We start from the raw sequence: 19,623 nt of genomic DNA, 5'->3' as shown, positions 1-19,623 counted from the left end.
CACTCAGCTGCTTTACGTTACATCAGTTTTTTTTCACCACACAACAAAAGCAGTTTTTTTTCACCACACAGGAATCTCAAATTGACCCTTAATATCAATATAAAGATCATCCTTACAAAAAAAAAAATTAGACAAATTAAAACCATTAAGTCACAACATAAATAGACAATACAGTGTTTATGATAAACATTAGAGTATATGATGATCATTTAATTAAATGGTTTTCTTGTCTGATGAATGGTTAAATAGCCTTCAATTTGTCTCATTTTTTAAGGGAAACTCAAAAGATAGAAAGTTATGATTATGGAACTACAATTTTAAGTGGACCTTACAAAAATTTCCTTAAATACATTTATTTAAATAATCCCTCAGTCATATATATGTACTAGCCTCTCTGTATTTGCTCCGTGAGTGCGAAATGGCTCTTTCTATTGCGCAAATAGCGATATTTTGGCAAGCGTAATCAGTTTAATAAATAATAGAAAGTAATTTAAAAAAATTAATTAAGGAGAGAGAAACAGTAATTAATTAAGGAAAGAGAGGTGGCACACCAATTCTCATGGGTGAGATAGTAAATTTGAGAAATAGATAACCGACTATTGAATTTAAGCCGAAACGATCTAAGTCATTCAGACCCGAGATTCAAAAACCATTTTGTTTTATTATATAGATAATATTGTCGTGTCTATGATGATGGTGTGTACACAATTAGTGGATCGTAAATATTCAAAGTCAAAAAATAGTGGATTATTTTTTTGGTACATAAATTAGTGGATTATTGTATCGAAATATAATGTGTTTTGACTTCCAAAATGTTCAACGCAATATTTTATGGTCAAAGAAATGTATGACTGAGAACTTTGGAACTGGGGGGAGGTGTTTTGTGCAATATTATTGGCCATTAATTACTAGAATTAGATGATTATGATTGAAGTAATTGACCCAAGAACTTGTTATTATCTACAAAGATGAAAAGAGTAAGCATACAAAGATACAAAGGTGTAAAGAGTGGTTATATTTTCACCTTTTGTCTTATTTTTTCATCCATATTTTAATAAAAAAAAATCATGATAAATTTATCCTTTTGTAAAATTACCTCTAAAGACTTGACTAAAAAAAATGAAAATAAATCTACTCTAACCCATCCTTCCCTACTCACCCACTCTTTTACAACGACCTAAACTCCATAAACCCTAAAATCTTTTTCTCTTCTTTTCTCATATCATTATTTCTTTGATTATACTGTTTTTGGGTGACGGACAATCAAATATCCGTAGAAGAGAATTCACCTAGTGAAAAGGTAAGCAAAACAAATTTTTTTTGTGAGATGCTTTCAATCCTTTTTTTTTTTTTTTGGAGTAGGAAAACCCCGTGAGTTCAATTGTTAGTTGGAATCACCATGAATTGGTCTTGTTGGAGTTGCATCCAGAATTAATTTGCTTACAGTGGCATCCAAAATAAGCATCCAATTGTTACTTAATTTGCTGCAATTGCATGCGTAGCCAAGCCAAACCACTTTTCCATTGCCATACAAAAATCACTACTAGAAAACTAGCCATATACCACATGCAAGTGACAGTGGTATATGTGTGAAAAAACCACTGAGCCCCTGTGGTATTTGAGCAAATGCCACCGTGCTTGCTACTGGACAAGCATTTGTTGTGCTTGACTGTCACACCCCGAACCTCGGGTATGCGACAGAGGTACCTCTCTTGAGTATCCGAGAGGTTAATGCCAACAAAACCGAGTGTTAATCCCTCAAGACGCCCAAGAGAGGTTGAGTCTTTTGTATATATATATTTAAATGGATCAGGTTGAATAAGAGTACTCATTATATAACAAGATATTTAAGGAAATATTAAGATCAAAATATATAAGTAATCAAAATAAAGATTAACCAACCCGCTAGGGTGGAATAGTTAAATCAACACCCCAAAAAGGGAATTACCAAAATATAAGTAAAATCCACATAAGTTTCAAAATGATTAAAACAAAATAACATTGTTCAAAAATGATTCCCAAAGTAAACACACATGGGAAAGTAAGAACAGATACGATAGCAAAAGACATGATAACAGAGACCTTGAGACACCCGATAAGAGAAATCAAGCTGCACATCTCTTCAGTCAAGATCTCCTCTAAGAGGCAAATTTGCATAAACAATAGAGAAGAAACAAACAAAACAAAGAAAGTAGGGGGTAAGCATCTCATACGATCATAGCTTCTCTCATGGGACCCTGCTAAGTTTAAAAACCTTTAAAAACATTTCCTTGTGAAATAATGATTTCCAAAATCCCAAAACATTTTCAAAAAACGATTTAACACCTCAGCTGCAGCAGTATATGGTAAACATGCATAAAAATCCATAAATAATAATAATCCAGATGGTTGATACACATTAGGTACGATTATGACCAGTTATAATAAAAGAAAATAGCATCCATAGCGAAAGTGCCTTGGTAAATAGAAACTCACAATTGAGAAACCATATCACTGCCACCTGACCAATCATGGGTCCCCGTTTTGCACAAGAACACGTAGCCACGTGTTAGCATGGCTAAAGTCCTCATAATGTACATATCAATTCTTCTAGAATGTTTATGGATTTGAACCCAAAGTCACGCACTACACTACCCAAACTCTCAAACCAATTACAATAATCATAATAGCATGCTATAACAATTTAATTACACATACACACACAAAGTCCATAGTTAGAAATGTAGGATAAATCCCCCTACCTGAAATCCAATGCTTTTCAGGTATTCTCTTTCACAAGCCTTCCACGTTCGCGCACGGTCCTATCCTGGCAAGTCTGTCGTAACTAGACAATACGATAACCTTAACCTCTTAATAATTCGACAACTGGGTAATCCGATAGAAACAAAATCGATAAAAGAAAACAAACTCTAAGTTAGGGACGATTAACAATAAGGGAAGATGGTATGACCTTTTATTTAGTCACACGTTGCTCGTTTCTAGTTCTAAGTGGACTAAACTCTTCTCTTTAGAGTTTACTTAAGGGTTCACAAGTTTCAACTTTTATCTTAAAGTCAAACAATTGACTAGTTGCTTTAACTCAAAGCAATTCCTCAAAATAATTTAGATTAATCCAATTTATCTCTACAATTGGCTAATCCTAGCATGCTAATTGCTCTTAAATAACCATATAAGTCTCCAAAAATAAGGTTAGGCATGCTTAATGAATAAATAAATCCTACTTAATTAATTTAAGCATGCATTCTAAAATTAAAGCCTAAAAATAAATAAATAAAGCAGAAATAATAAAAAACTTACCCGGTTGTAGACCTCCAAAGTTAGACTCCACTCATAGGGACTCCTTCTTGCATCCTCAAAACTTTTAACTATGAGAAGTTTATTCTCTTTTGGTATGTCTCTTTTTAGAGAGACTCTCAAATAACTAAGGAATGAGTAACTCTAACTTCACTTGGTGGTGCAAGTGAAAATGAGGGACAATGGTCTCTATTTATAGGCACTAGAGGGTTGGAAGAAGTTGTAAATCTTCAATGTAGGAAAAATTGCACTAGAAATGCTCAAAAGAAGGCTGAAAATCGAACTGGGTTGGAAGAAAACCCATGGGTCGACTGTCTTGTGAGACAAAACGGGCGAGTCAACCCGAATTGAAGGTGCGTGGGTCGTCCTTGACCCGGATGAACAGTGACCGGGTTTTAATGAAATCAACGGCCCAGATCTCCTTCCCTTCAATGAATCAACGGCTCAAATTAAAACACGGGCTGAGATTCAATATGGCACGGCTCATAGTAGCTTGAAAAGGATTTGGAGGTAAAAAATAGAGGGAAGGTAGAGAGAGATATCGAAAGAGTAAAGAAAGATCCAGAGAGAGTATATAAAGAGATAGAGAGATTGAAAAAGATTGTTGTACTCATCTATAAGGAGAGTGGGATCGAAAAACAATGAGGGAAATTTTTTTAAAAAATGTGCCTCCACTCTCCACTTTATTTTTGGGTAAAAATAATATTTGAAATTTAAATTTGATTGATATTTTAATCACATCTACACCTACACCCACGTGATTCCCAAATAAACTAATTTTTTTTCGGCCAAAGATTCCTAAAGAAACTTAACGTTGTTGTCTTTAGCCAAAAAAAAAAAAAAATGAAGTTTGTGGGCTTTTACCACACCACCTATGGCAAAAACATTTGGAGATTTCGTAAAGTAAATATTTTTGTCAAAAAAAATGGCAGAGTTTACTGACACGGAGGTTTATTTGCCATAGGACTGTGGCTAATAATGAAAAAACCATAGGCAGGGCTAGGGCTGGGTCGGGTTGACTGAAAAACCGAGGTCGAGCCCAAAACCGGCCCAACCGATACCGAAATAAAATCTTACCGAACGTTCGGTTTGACTACCGAACCGGGAGGACCGAAAAACCGAGGTCGAGCCCGAAACCGGCCTAACCGATACCGAAATAAAATCGTACCGAAATTCGGTTTGACTACCGAACTGGGAGGTTCGGACTCGGTCCCGATTCTTATATCCTTAAACCGTCGGTAAACTGAACCGAACCGAATATACTTAACAAATCATTTACATAATTCATTTTTATACATTGCTTATACATTTCTAATAAATAATTTATAATTTTATATAATACATTTCTATAATTTATATAAAACATATATAAATTTATAAACCCCAATAATTTTAATTTATATGTTTTTTAATATATATACATATATATATAAACTAATTAAAAATACCCTAAACCATAATATTAATATATTATACTAAATTAGTGAATGGAGTCAAGGCCCAAAAATGGCCCAAAACATGGCCCAACATGTGTTCGGTCTAGGCCCATGACCGAGCCGAGCCGACCGGATTCTTCGATTGACCGGACATCTGTTTACCGGCTTGCCGGTCTCGGTCTCGGTTGCCATGGAGGCTTACCGGAGGGGTTCGGTTCGGTTACCGATTAGAACCCACCCCTAGGCAGGGCCATCATGTGGTAATTTAGGGCTGCCTTTTGATTTGGTTTTTACCGAACCGACTGAATTTTTTTGGTTTGGTATACCGATTTTCACAATTCGAAAATCGGAAAGTTGAAACCGAAAATATCCGAAAAAAGTTGGTTTGGTTTTGGTAAAAATCGAAAAAAGTTGATAGACCGACCGATTACCGAAAATTATTACCGAAATAAACCGAATCAATTATTACCGAAAAAACCAAAATATATACCGAAAAAACTGAAACAATTACCGAAATTTGGTTATATATGTTTATATAATACTATTATGTTAGTGGTACAATAAATATTAAACTACTAATATCTTAAACAACTATAAAAAAATATAATTGTATAATGTTATCATATTAATATTATCAAAAGTGTGAGTTAAGATATAGAGTCATACTCTAATAAAGTAAATGTTATTATTTTTAGGAAAATAAAAATCTCATCTTTAGGTAAGTAATGCATATATATATATATATATACACTCATATTTATCGGTATATATACATACTAAATTAATAGGATATGTACTAATACATATTATTAAACTAATTATATTAGTATATATTATTACTAGGGTAAAATACTAGTACTATACTAAACTACCAATACTACTCGTGCAAATATATATTCATCAAACATTATATTTTATGCATCATATTTGATTAAATTTTAATTTATATTGGTATATAATAATTAAACTGAAAATGAACCGAAGTAAACAAAAAATGAACCGAAGATATACCGAGGTAAATCGAAAAATGAACCAAAAATATCCAATACCAAAATTACCGAAATCGAACTGAAAACTGAAATTTACCAAAAAATACCGAACCAAAAAATACCGAAATTGAAAAATACTGAATTTTTTTGTTTTGGTTTGGTAAGCCCCAATACCGATCCGAACCGACCGATGGACAGCTCTATGTGGTATATAATGGTTCATTTTTCATTGATGTATAGGCACCGGAAAATGTAGCAGTGGTTTATGACCCTTTTTCTTGTAGTGAATGTCAAGGGTGGAATGCGTTAAATATGACAGCCACCAACTTGGGCATTATGCAAAGTTTTTAATCATTTATTGACAGGTTGACTATTCCAAGATCTTGGTTGTCATATTTGCATAATTTGTGCCAGAAGGATCAAACCCTCATTAAAGAGCTTGGTTCTTTACTCTCTTGTCTAATATATGTTGTTATACACAAGGAATAAAATTTCGGGTTTCGAGGAAATTTCGATGGAAATTTCGACGGAAATTTCGAAGATTTTTAAATTTCGACAGAAATTAGACGGAAACGATGGAAATTACTATCAAAATACGGAAATTTTGAATGAAACTTTACTATATGTTTATTTAACATATTATCTACTACATTGATGAAAAACATTGAAGAAATCAAATTATATAGTAAGTTTCATGTGATATAAGATGAATATAATGCGCGCTGAATGTAAATACTGTGAAATAAAATTAGTATAATGAATAAATAAAATTAATATATTCTTAATACTCTATAATATATACACTAAACCCTATATACTTTATAATCTATACTTTATATTGTTTAAGATATCGTATAGGATATTAGGATTTAGGCCATTTAGGATATTTTTAATTATTTTTTTATATAAAAAAGTATTAGAGTTTATTGGTTTAGGATTTAAAAACAATTAAACGAAACCCCAAAACGGCCAAACGAAACCCTAAATCACTTTTTTTTTCAATTGCCCAAAAACCTCAAACTAAGATATGGTATATGATATTAGGGTTTAGAGAGTATTTTAAATTATTTTTTATATAGAAATATATTAGAGTTTACTAATTTAGGGTTTAAAAACAACTAAACGAAATTCTAAAACGGCCAAACGAAAACCAAAATCATTTTTTTTCTTTACAATTGCTCAAAGTCCCCAAACCCCAATCAACTCTAAACCTTTTAATTTTTTTCTCTTTTTTACTTTTTTTTTCCTTTTTTTTTTTTCTTCTTTTTCTTTTTTTTTTTCTTTTTTTCTTCTTCTTTTTCTTTTCTTCTTTTTCTTTTTTTCTTTTTTTCTTTTCTTTTTTTCTCCTTCTTTTTCTTTCCTTCTTTTTCTTTTTTTCTTTTTTTTTTTTTCTTCTCTTTCCTTTCCTTTCCTTCCTGGCTTCCTTCACTTTCCTTTCTTTTCCAGTTTTCCCCCGAACTGGCCTCCACCCACTGGTTTTTCTTCCTCTCTCTCTCTCTCTCTATCTCTATCTCTCTCTCCTATCCATCACCAACCCATCCTCACCCTCACCTTGCCGTCGCCCCCCCTGCCGCCCCCTGCTGCTCCCCTGCCGTCGCCTGCTGCCGTCGCCCCCTGCTGCCCCCCTGACGCCCCCTCTTTCTCCCTCATCTCCCCCTGCCGCCCCCTGCCGCCGCCTCCTCCACTTTCTCCCTCGATCTCCCCCCTGCCGCACCCCCCATTTTCTCCCAAAACTGGGTTTTTCTCCCAAAACCCAGATGACCAGATCTCACCTCCAAAAACCCAAAAGCAGATCTCATCTCCAAAAATCCAAAACCAGATCGAGCCTCCAAAAAACCCAAAACCAGATCGAGCACCACAGGCGAAATTTCGAAAATTTCGAAAATTTCGCCGAAATTATCCCGAAAATTTAACAAATATAGGTTTCGATTTCGACACCCCAAAAAATCAAAATTTTCGGCGAAATTTCGCCGAAAATTTCGAAATTTAACACCTTGGTTATACATATGACTAATTAGGTGGGTGGAATAATAGTTAAGGGGGTGTGAAGAGTGTTTAATTTATTGAGTGGGTGTTTAATTGAGTTGATATATCAAAGGTTATTATAGGAATAATGAAGGGTGTGAAGAGTGTTTTAATATTTTTTTAAAATTTAATTGGGGGTGTAAAAATAAGGTGGATGAGAAAATATAAGAATATAACCACTCAAGTCAAAATTAAGATTGTAATTATATCATGCATGCTTGACATTTCTTATGAAAGGGCATTAATTATGTTATAAACCAAACAGATACTAAGACATAAAACCAAACTATTTTTATATTGTTTCTTCTTTTCTTTTTGTTTTGAATTAAGAGTGATGGGAGCATACCATACACATGCAAGGAGAAGAAGTATGATACTTGCTCTGTTACCGGCCACTGATTCCTGCTAGATATTTGAGAAGTAGTGAATTAATGTCCCAAATTTATAGTAACTGAAGGAATTAAAAAAGTTAAACAAGAAACTTAATTAGCAGCCCCTTTAATAGTTAAATCTTATATATATATACTCGATCATGTTCGGACGTTTGCACAAATAAATTATATATATATATATATATGTTTTGGTGTGCCTGTGATGATGGTGTGGGTGCACAATTAGTGGATTGTATCTTAACAAGAATGAGAACTTTTGACTTCCGAGATGTTCCACACAATATTTTTTGTGGTTAAAGAAGTGCATGACTGATACTAGAATTTTTTGTAGCTCTGGCACTGGGGAAGGTGTTTAGTGGCTCATTGACCATTACTAGAATTATATGATATGATAAAAATAATTCAATTGGAAGTGCATAATGACTTTTTAAGAGTGTGAATTACGTCTCTCAATTGTTATATATATATATATATATATATATATGATTTTTTTGGTAACATGGATGTGTTTGCTTTTTTTTTTTTCTGTGGATATCCACCGTTGAGTGCTCAATAATGATGCCGAGCACACGATAATGTTTTTATTTATTTTTAACAACACAGCCAAGTGATTCATGCAGCGTTCGACGCTGCTATCTCTGTCAATTTTTGTAAGTGTAAGTATACAATATATCTTTATAGAGTGTAAAATGAGATTGTGGAAACCGCATGTTAAGTTTTAATTTTAAAATTATGGGTTGCTAAATGTTGAATAAACATTGTATATTGTTGAGTCTTTGTTAATGATTTTGGTGATTTGAATTTTCTACTTGTATTATTTTTACTTGTTTCGATGGTTTGAACTTTGTTATTGGATTAAGAGTTTGACTGGAAATGAAGGTTAATTATATGACGGATCTGATTGCCAAGGATGGACACTCCTTCAAGGCTTAGACAGGAGGGACTTCCCTACCTACCCTAGCTAGGTTTAATTTATGTCTCCATGCACTACAACAATGAAGTTAATAGACAACGGTGAAAAACCGTTGTCTATTTACCCAAAATTCCGTCGTCTAGGCGAGTGACGACTATAGTATATTTAGACAACGGTAAAAACCCGTTGTCTAAGTGAATTAATACAACATTTATAATTTAAAACTGTTGTCTAGTATCCACCAAAATGCCCAATATTCATCTTAAACAGTTGTGTTGAAACCCAATACACAACGTTTACAGATACAAAACAATTGTATTAGTAATGATTAGACAATACTTATATGATATAAATGTTGTCCGAAGTATTATTAAACATCCGTTTTAAGAAACACCGTTGCATAATTAAGTATAAAACCGGCATGATGTTTGTACATAAGAAACTCAACAACAGTTTTTACTAAAACATGTTATTTTAATTACTTATACATATCATTTTATATCTTAAAACCGTTGGGTAATCATGTTTTCCATAACTTTTTTTAACTATATATGATGTTAAGTTATGTGTTTGACAAGTAATTTTTTTTCAAAAATGTTGTATAGATAGATGATACACATCAATTTTTTGGTTAATCGTTTTAACTGTTGTTAGTAGGTGTTTTATACAATGGTTATTTAACTAAAACCGTTGTCTATTATTAATTAACATAATTTTTTTAAATTTAAAACTGTTGTTTGTTTGATTCACATTTTAATATCCTTGCTTACATCCAATTGAATCCCCATTAATTCCCTGCTTGCATATCCAATTGGAATTAAATCCCACTAAATCCCTGCTTGTTGCATCCAAAGTAATCCACAAATATTGGTAACTCAAAAAGATCCATGAATTCATTAAATTGGAATTGGAGTTTACAAAGTCGATCATGATAACAAACCCATTCACACATTCCTTGCCAATTAATGTACAGCCCAAAAAATTATAAGTAACTTGATAACTACAAAAAGTACTTGTTGATTACAAAAACTATAAAGCTAGGGATGGCATGGTCTAACCTAAGTAATCGTGTAAAGTCAGCCATATACATACCAAAATATCTGACTTTGCAAGATTAGCTAGTCAATGAACTGCTCCCATCATAATATTGCATGTCTACACAGCCTAGCCAGTTAACTATACAAAATATTTACCAAAAAATGCTTGTTAAACCCAGCCAGCGGACTTAGGGAAGTGAGGAGTACGTATTGGATCTACATATAGCGCACCAAGGGATGCGTTTGCATATGAGATTCTACTTCATTACCTCTTTGTCCCAGTTGGTTCTACAAGTTACAATCAATAGGAAAATGATCTGAAGAGCACTTCCACTCACCATGCCACCCAAGAGTCCCTAGGTTGTAAAATCCAGAATTCAAAGAAAAATTAAGCAGAAATGAGAATTATTAGATAAAGAGAGGATAGGAAGAAAATTAGCCATCAGTGAATAGAATTGATGCAAATCATCACAGCCCTCATCTTAGACACAGGACAATGTGGAAGCAAATTCCCCAGTTAAGTTATAATAGTATTTGAAGTCCTATAGGCAAGAACTGACACCCACCCAATTTAATAAAGCTTTAATCAATTTGTAGAGGAAGATAGAGAAGCTAATATTACCATGACACCTAGATTTGCTTTAAAGACAAGAAGGATTGCAAGTGGGATCCCAAATAAATAATAACAAACCAAATTTATATAAGCTACCATCACTTGCCATCCACCTCCAACCGCAACACCTGCAAATATGACCAAGAAAAGGGGTTGGAAGCTTAGCAGTGGAACATTGCATGAGCAGAACTGTGGAAGCGAGCAAAAGCCACACTAAAAGAGATACCTGTTAACACTTGTGTACCGCTAATAAGAAGCATGTTTACACCAAGAAGGTATGCTAAGCGAGCTGTTGCTCGTTGCATTTCTTCACTGTCGGAGAAAATGATGGCAAAGTTGTCTCTCCGTGTGATCATAACAATCATAGATAAAGTCCCAAGAATCAGAGATTGCAATACTGCAGCACAGACAGAGTATTTGGCTGCTCTTGGGTTCCCCTTTACAAGTTCATTGGAGACTCGAATGCTACATAGGGATCAATACAGCAAAGGAATAATGATAGATCATTAGCAATGTCATAGCAACAACACAAGCAAAATGGGAAGTACAGTAAAGACCCATAGCAGTATTTACCATATAGCAGCATTTATTCCAACCAACAACTGGAGTTCCCAATTCTGAATGTTCATGCTGAAAAGATAAAAATTGAAAGAATGAGCACAAATAAAAGGCTAACTTGATCATTTCAGTCATGTCGATGATAAAATGCACATCAGACCAAATTAGAGAATGGAAAAATTAAAAATGTGTTTTATGGCTTTCATATGTGTTTACAAATTAGTGTACAATACGTATGTATGTTGCAAATTGTCATGATCTTACCATATAGAAAAGGAACCAAGAGCAATCACTGCATTGTCAAGTTGACCTACAAGAATGCTTATACTCATGGGATACCATAGCTCTAGGCAGAACATGATACATGAGGCAAGGGAAAGCTTGAAAAAAGCCCAAATCTCCTTAAATGCAAACCATGAAAATCCATTCCACCCCTCTTTACACAAAACTATAGCATACACAACTTGACCAACTGCAACTCCCCAGCTTGTGATGTCATAAGCCACAGCTGCACCATTTGTTCCCCAGCCAAATACATTGATAAAGAGATAAAGCAGTCCAGTTTGAATAATTAGAGCGACAAAGGCAATCCATGCCATCACGCTAACCTTGCTCTGAGCCTGAAGGAACCTCAGGGTAGGCAAACTGATGGCAAAGGAAAACATTTGAGGAATTATCAATATGCTATATAAACTGGTGTGAGGATGATACAAGCTATCCATAGGATAATCCATGAGCGCTGCATATAGATACCAAGTGACCCAACTTGGCCTGCACCATATGCCTGACCACAAAGTGTTCCCAGTGCAGTTGCCATACCTTGCTACATAATAAATTTGTACAATTATATTAAATTAGTCTCTGATTCCTTCAACACAAGTCAAATATAGTCCTTTTAAATGGGAAAAATACATACTCTTTAGTCTTTAGCACCATTTATAAAAGTACTCAATAAGTAATTAAGATACAGTACAAATAGGTACATGTGAATTGATAAATACATATAGAAAACAACTGTGTACATGTGAATGACTGAGGGATGCACAAATGCATACCAGGAAACCAAAAGAGATGCCGGCGATGACAGTGTGAGAAAGGGAAACAGCAGAGAGCTGAAGGTCTCCGAGATGGCCCACAAAGATGGTGGTGATGGACTGAATCAAGTACTGAAACAGACAGGTAAAAGCCACCGGAGCTGCAATTCTCCACAGCTTCACTGTCTCTTTCCAGGAGACCCACATGGCCTCCTCAAAGCTCCTCACTTCCACATAGTCAGGCTCTACTGCATCCATGGCAGTAAAGCCAAAGATCTGTATTGGAGGTTTGCACAGGGCCAAAGATCCATGGCATCCCAAAAGCTGCAAGAACCACATATGAATTATTAGTTTGTGGGTCAAAAGAAATATAGAACAAAACTTGATTTAAAGAACCAAAAGAATGCAATGTAAAGTTAATTTGGCAGAAATTGACATACCTTGGCATTAACACCATCAGGAAGGATACGTTTATCAGCCTTCATCTCACATAGTCACCATGTAAATGTGTGTGCGTGTGTGTGTATATTTAACTACCAGATTTTGGGTTACATGTATAAGCTTGAAATCATAACTTAAAAGCACACTTCAACACACATTTTCACAAACCAAAAATAACACAACACAGAAGCAGTAATTAAAAATGTATTATTTCATAACCTTCCAGCCACAAATTAACAAAATACAAAGGTTCACCAAATAACAATGGTAATGATTTTCCTGAAATTTACGGGAGACCCGTTCACATAGGCAACAAGACACTGCTTTTGTCATCAGGTTTCACAATAAAACTAAATCTAAATCCTTGATGTAAAAGCACCTAAGCTCAAATTAACAATCTGATTTAAGAAAAACAAAGCTAATTCACAACAGACTACCTCATTTCCTTTGTCACCATAACTTATGAAATTTCTCTCCCAATTTAGTGTGAGGGTTGTCTAGCTGAAAAAAAGAGGAATGCCTTGGTAGTTAATCTCAAATATACTGAACATAAAGCTACATGCAAGATCCGGGTGATGAAATCAACTCATGACATAGTGTTAATTATATTGGGATTGGGTCCTTGGCTGGGTGTTCAAGGAGACGAAGACCAGAGTGAAAAGGGCGAGGAGGAGGCGAGCAGCTCGGTGCTGGTACCGTCACAGTCGCCGCCAGAAGGTGGCAGATCGAAGAGAGAATTCGCGGGGAGAGGGAGAAGAGAGAAATAGGGCCAGGGGTTGTGGCTCGTGGGAAAGTGAAAAATGATTTCACATTCTCATGTGAAATATTTTTTAAGTGTGGAATGAAAGTGTCATAAAAGTGTTTTAATGACTTGTTAAAAAAAATGAGTCATTATATCCAGAAAAGTCTATTACACTTTTTGTAGTAGTATATGTTCAATCAAAGTATGGAATGTGCCCATACACCTTGGATTTAGCTGGTAAAGGGCAGGTTGGTCTGGGGAAGCTTATAGATTTGATAACTATAATTATGCTAAGGCAAGAAAAAAATATAACAATAAAGAAGTTCAGTAGAGCATTGTAAACATAAATCAAATCTCCATTAGAACCTATATGCAGATTATGACTATGCAGATGCAAGCTTTACACAATAAAGTACTTTTGATTTAAGCCACCTTTCACTAGATAGGAAGACTAGCAAAGGCTGTTAGGAAAGTAGCCTATGTGATTCAGGAGCTCAAGGTCTCCTCCATAGAATGAGATTTACTCTTTCCAATATGTTACACACCGCCCACCCCAAATCAAAGAAAAAAGACAATTACTACCTGAATAAGGTGCCTTAGAAGACAATGTAATATAGTTTGAGCTAGCAGAGTTGGCTCAATATTAACTTAGTAGCCTCCTTTGGTTGCTCTTTTGTGATAGGAACCTCAACTTCTTCCTCTTCCAAAAGCTACAATAAATGCCAAGAAAAACCAAGCAGCATTAAAAAAATAAAAAAATCAACCAAAGACAGTTAAAACTCAGAAGCACAGAATGCTTTAACAAACTTACAGTTGCTGACTCCATAGACACAATCCCATACAGATTCAAATGAGCTTTAACCTTTAGTAAAAGCACAAAAAAAGACAACTGAAATAGGTAACAGAGCTTTACCTCTATTAGTTTCCAATCACTAAAAAAAAAAAAAAGTAAAATAAGTCAAGTATGGCAATGAAAAGGGACTAGCTTAACTAAAATAAAAAATAAAAGATAAACTTTACAATACATGAAAATGTATGGTAATTCCTACAATCAGTCATCAATGGTGACAAAGTGGAGCTCAAAGAACCAAATTTGATCCCTCCAGACATTTAAAATCATTACCCACTTAAAACCATAACACCCAAGAGTAAAAAACAGAGAAATAACTTAAAATAGAAACTCTATAAAAAGAGAAACTTAATTAAGATCCAAACTTTAATTCTTATCTTCTTTTTCATCATCTTCTTATTCTAGCTTGCATATAATACAAGCTAGAAGAAATACCAAAGCCCACTTCCGAGAATCACCATTCACCAATACAAACAGAGACAAAGTACTATTACAAAAAATATTAGATTTTGCTTTCTTACATCTGAATCAGCTTTTGATTTTGAAGGAACAAGAAGAAAGATAAGGGAAGTACCTTGAAACGCTCTATGCTAAATAAAGATCACTTAAAATATTCAGCTGTATCACAATCTGAGTAAGAATGCACGTCATCTTTATTTTGATCATAACCAGACAACAACAAGAAACATGACACACTACAAAACTGGGATCTTGTGCAGTTCATCTCCCATCTAAATTTAGAAATTGACAGCCCCATCTAGAGTTCATCAATCATAACCTTCACAAAAACAAAGTACTAAAAAAACCAATATGAGCCTCATTGACCAAGCTATTAATAACAATTTTTTTTTTCTATCGATATATCTTCAATCAAACACAGCAAATCCCAAAAGGAAAAAAACATACAAATAATTATCAAAAGCTCCTAACTATCCAAACTCACATACACAACCTTCTAAAACATCAACCAAGTTAATTCTAATTCCAAAAATTAAACCACCTGGGCAGCATGACAAATAAAATTCACATACAACGCTCATAAAATAAAAGGAGTAAAACATAAATTAGCTTCCACACTAAGATTAAACACAAGCAGACTAATCAAAACCCAAAAATCAAACTTGCCTGTAGAGTTCGATTTGCCCACACCAGAGTCTCTGATCAACACGATCTTGAACAGATAGTCGTACTCGTGTTCCACTCTACTTGCCATACAGCCTCTCCTCTCCGATTTCAGAAATCACAAATCACAACTTAGCCCTAAAAATGAAAATCAAAAGCCCTAGAAAACGAAAATAAAAAAACATAAAGAACCTAACCTTGAATCAGTAAACGAAATAGAGAGACATAGAGAGAAAGACAGGAATGAGTATTTAACGACGCTCTTGACCTTGGTTCATCACCGGATCTAAAAGAAACCTAGAAAGAACAGAAGATCCAAGCATAGAAAAATGGTGGGCAAACGGACCCTTATTATTAGACTACAAAACCCTCACTGACCATTTATCACCACAAGTGTAATCAAAGAGAAAAAGCAGAATGAAAAGAGATTACTTGTGACTAGAATTTGTTTTGCTCAGACCCATTAAACTAGAGGGCGAGGTGAGAGGCAGCTTTTGGGTTTCGATGGAGGACGATCGAGACTAAGAAAGAAAAGAGGGCGATGACGAGGGCGAGGGCGAGGGTGAGGTCAGAGGGCGAGGGCGAGGTCGATTGAGGGGAGGGTGTGAGAGAGATAGAGAGTAGGACAATAGAAGAGAAAGTCTGATAGTGAGAGAGGGAGCAGATCAAGAGGGTTTGAGAGAGAGAGAGAAGGTTTGTATGTGTAAGTGATAGGGGAGGACACAGATCGAGAGGATTAATGAAAATACTGTAGCACCGGTTTTTTTCATTTTCTTTCACATACACAACGGTCACGACTAATAAGTGTTGTTTAGGCTAGTTCATAAAATCTATCCCACAAAAAAAGACTGTATTTCAAGCATAAATACAACAGTTTTTCTAAAAACTGTTATGCTTTAAAACTACACAACAGTTTTAAAACAACCGTTGTGTAAGTAGTGTCGTCTATTTATATTATTGTAGTAGTGATGGATCTCCAAGGTGTTGGGCTCCCCCATGATGACTAAAACGATTGTTGGTAACAACTTTTAGTTGCGGATAATACTTTATTTGTGGTCTAGACTTAAAGCTTCTCTATGAGAAGATTCAAACTTTGGTTTTCAAACTCTACTTTATTGGCCAACGTGGCAACTTAAAAAAGTCAGATTTACTACGTTAGAATTTTTCACTCCAACAAACTCGTCAAACTTCACTAATCTATTATTTTTCTTATCTCCTTTTAATTTAATTTGGTTTTACTTTTTACTTTTTCATGATTCCAATGCATGGAGCTTCATATTTTAGTGCCCAAATAATATTTAACGAGCTGGTAAATGAACTGATGAGCGAAAATCAAGTCCCCATTTTGACAACCTCTATTGCCGAGTCTGTTGGACCAATCGTATCTGACGTGGCTTGTTATAATTAATTTTTAAATCAAGCAGCCAAGAGTGTTTGACAAGCCTCTTGCCTCTTGGAGATCCTCTTATGGTCTAATAAAGTTGGGTTAAATACAAAATTGGTCTTCCGACTTTCACTCTTGTCTCAAAATAGTTTATAAATTTCAAAATGTAACAAATTTGTCCACAAATTTTTCAAAATATTTCAAGTTGGTACAAATCATCTAGTGAATTAACAGGAGTGATCATATGCACCCCATATAACCACTTTTATAGGGGTATTTATGTCCATTAGAAAAAACAAACTGAAAAAAATTACAGTCCGTAATTTATACCACCCAATTATAGCAAAAAATTTGTTGCCGCACCCAGCCATTACCCAACAAACCAGCCGCACCCTAAACACAGCCTACCAATAGTTTAGGCTTCATAATTACTAGAATTTACGTCTATGCCATTAACCAAGCCCACAGCCCGCAACCAATCCCATAGAAACTGCAATCAAGCCCACAAATTGCCAGAAGCCCACAAACAAACCGCACCCAAGCAAGTCCACAGGACAGCTGGAAGCCCAACCCCCCCCAGCAGCCCAACCCACTTCACGAAAATATCCCACGATCTCTCACGAAAACAGTTTCAGACCCTCTCTCCCACGAACAGTTTCAGAACCCATTTCAATTTTCCATACTCCCTCCTCCAAGATTTCTCCTTCCATTAGAAAAAATTTTGGACCGACTCCCCCCCCCCCCCCCACGAAAACAGTTTTAGAACCCATCCCCCTTCAACTTTCCCACTCCCCCCTCCAAGATTTCTCATTCCATCACTGAAAGAGTTTCAGACCCACTGCCCCCCACGAAAACAGTTTCAGAACCCATCCCCCTTCAACCTTCCCCACTTCTCCCCACCACGATTTCTCATTCCATTGCGAAATCAGTTTCAGAATCCACTCCCTCTGAACTTCCCCCAACTCCCCCCCCCCACGATTTCTGATTCCATCACGAAAGCAGTTTCAGAACCCACTCCCCCCTCCGAAAACAGTTTCAGAACCCACTCACTCTTCAACTTCCGTCACTCACCCCCCACGATTTCTCATTCCGAAATCTACTCCTTCTCCTACAAACCAACACATATATTAGCTGAAGAAACCAAAATCGACAACAAACATAAAGAATTTTTGCAGAAAAGGTAAGTGTACATAATTTTCTTCTCGGTATTCTGGGACATAAAAATTTGTGGATATTCTGGGTAAGTGTACTAATGTAACTATATTTGAATTGAATTTGTGTTTCTTATGCAAATTTGTAGGGTTCTAAAACTGTGACTACTTTCAGCAAGGTCACTAGTATATTCTAATAACTGTGACTACTTTCAAAATTGCAGGGTTTAAAAAATGGCAAAGGGGAAGCAAGCAACAAAACAAAACAAAGCACCGAAACATAAGGTAAAACGACAAAAAACAATTGCAACTCAATTTCTAAATAAGAACAGTTTCACTTAGTGTAGGAGGAAATAGTTTCACTTGGTGTAGGAGGAAACAGTTTCACTAAGTTGCATAATGTAATATGGTTTCGTGATTTGACTGATGTAGTTTCACCTAGTTTATGCAAGTTGCAAAAATTTATGTAACTATAACCAAGTCTAGGAGGAAACAGTTTCACTTAGTCTAGGAGGAAACAGTTTCACTTAGTGTAGGAGAAAACAGTTTCACTTAGTGTAGAAGAAAACAGTTTCACTTAGTGTAGGAGGAAACAGTTTCACTTAGTGTAGGAGAAAACAGTTTCACTAAGTTGCATAATGTAATATGGTTTCATCATTTGACTGAGCTAATTTCAAGCACATAATTGTTCTTGATATAAATTCACTTGCTATAAATTCACTATAATTATCCATTTACACATAAACAGTTTCACCATAATTATCCATTTGCACATGTTTACTTTACTTTACTATAAATGCAATGTAACTGAATATGGGACTAGGAAATGTACCTGGACATGTTTCTTATGTTTGAGTATACCTTGACATGTTTCAATTCATAGCATATCCTAATAAGTGTAACTGTTTAAACATTTATAGAGTCAGAAAAAATCACCAGCGAAGGACGCTAAAAGGAATCCAGGTATACAATATCGATCTAACCTGGTGAGCTTTTTGAATATCCTCCAAAAACCTGGTGAGCTTTTTGAATATCCTCCAAAGCATCAAGCCTAGTCTACAGCAGAAGCATCTGGACAAGTTAAAACAGACTCCTTTTTGGACTTTTTTCGATGCCTGCAACAGAGGATTAATAACAAAGAAAGAGCACAGGAAATCAGACCAGCAGATCCACCAAATCCTCAGCTTGTATGACACAAGAACACACAAATTCAAAATTGGGGGAAGATTTGAAGCAATTGAAGTTGAAGATGTTGCACAGATGTTTGGGTTGCCAAGTCATGGAAAGGAAGTACAAATCGACAACTATGGCTGCACAAGATGTGATTCAAGTTTTGTAAAGAGATATTTCAGTGAAGACATAAGAGTGACCAAAAAAGAAGCTGAAAATGTACTTACAAAAGCCCTTCAAGCAGACAGAACGGATGATGTGGTGAGGCTGATTGTTATCTTGATGTTAACTATCATCTTCTTTGCAAATTCGGGGTACACACTTGCATGGAATTTAGTCTCCCCGATAGAAAACATCAAGAAAATGAAATCGTTTGCATGGGCAAGAGCCATAAGAGATTTCTTGGGAAATAATTTGAGGAATAGTCCACAGGGCAGTTCTGTCAGTGGATGTGTTATAATGATTTTGGTAC

General features: G+C 35.3%; 1 non-coding gene and 1 pseudogene across 2 annotated transcripts; both read right to left on the bottom strand.

Moving 5' to 3' along the window:
- Window positions 1-9,934: 9,934 nt before the first annotated feature.
- LOC147299841 (protein DETOXIFICATION 35-like) lies at window positions 9,935-16,094 on the bottom strand (annotated as a pseudogene). The gene is made up of 7 exons (XR_015123579.1): window positions 15,450-16,094; window positions 12,732-14,184; window positions 12,313-12,615; window positions 11,522-12,080; window positions 11,273-11,329; window positions 10,926-11,164; window positions 9,935-10,827 (listed from the first exon to the last, which is right to left on the bottom strand). The product of XR_015123579.1 is annotated as a protein DETOXIFICATION 35-like (transcript).
- Window positions 12,933-13,062, bottom strand: LOC147299842 (small nucleolar RNA snoR74). The gene has a single exon (XR_015120127.1). It is a non-coding gene; the product is annotated as a small nucleolar RNA snoR74 (small nucleolar RNA).
- Window positions 16,095-19,623: the final 3,529 nt, after the last annotated feature.

Source organism: Dryas octopetala, chromosome 1, assembly GCF_963921425.1.
Source record: "Dryas octopetala chromosome 1, drDryOcto1.1, whole genome shotgun sequence".
Taxonomy (NCBI): Eukaryota; Viridiplantae; Streptophyta; class Magnoliopsida; order Rosales; family Rosaceae; genus Dryas; species Dryas octopetala.
Note: the sequence above shows the minus strand (reverse complement) of the source record. Positions and strands in the feature narration are given on the sequence as shown.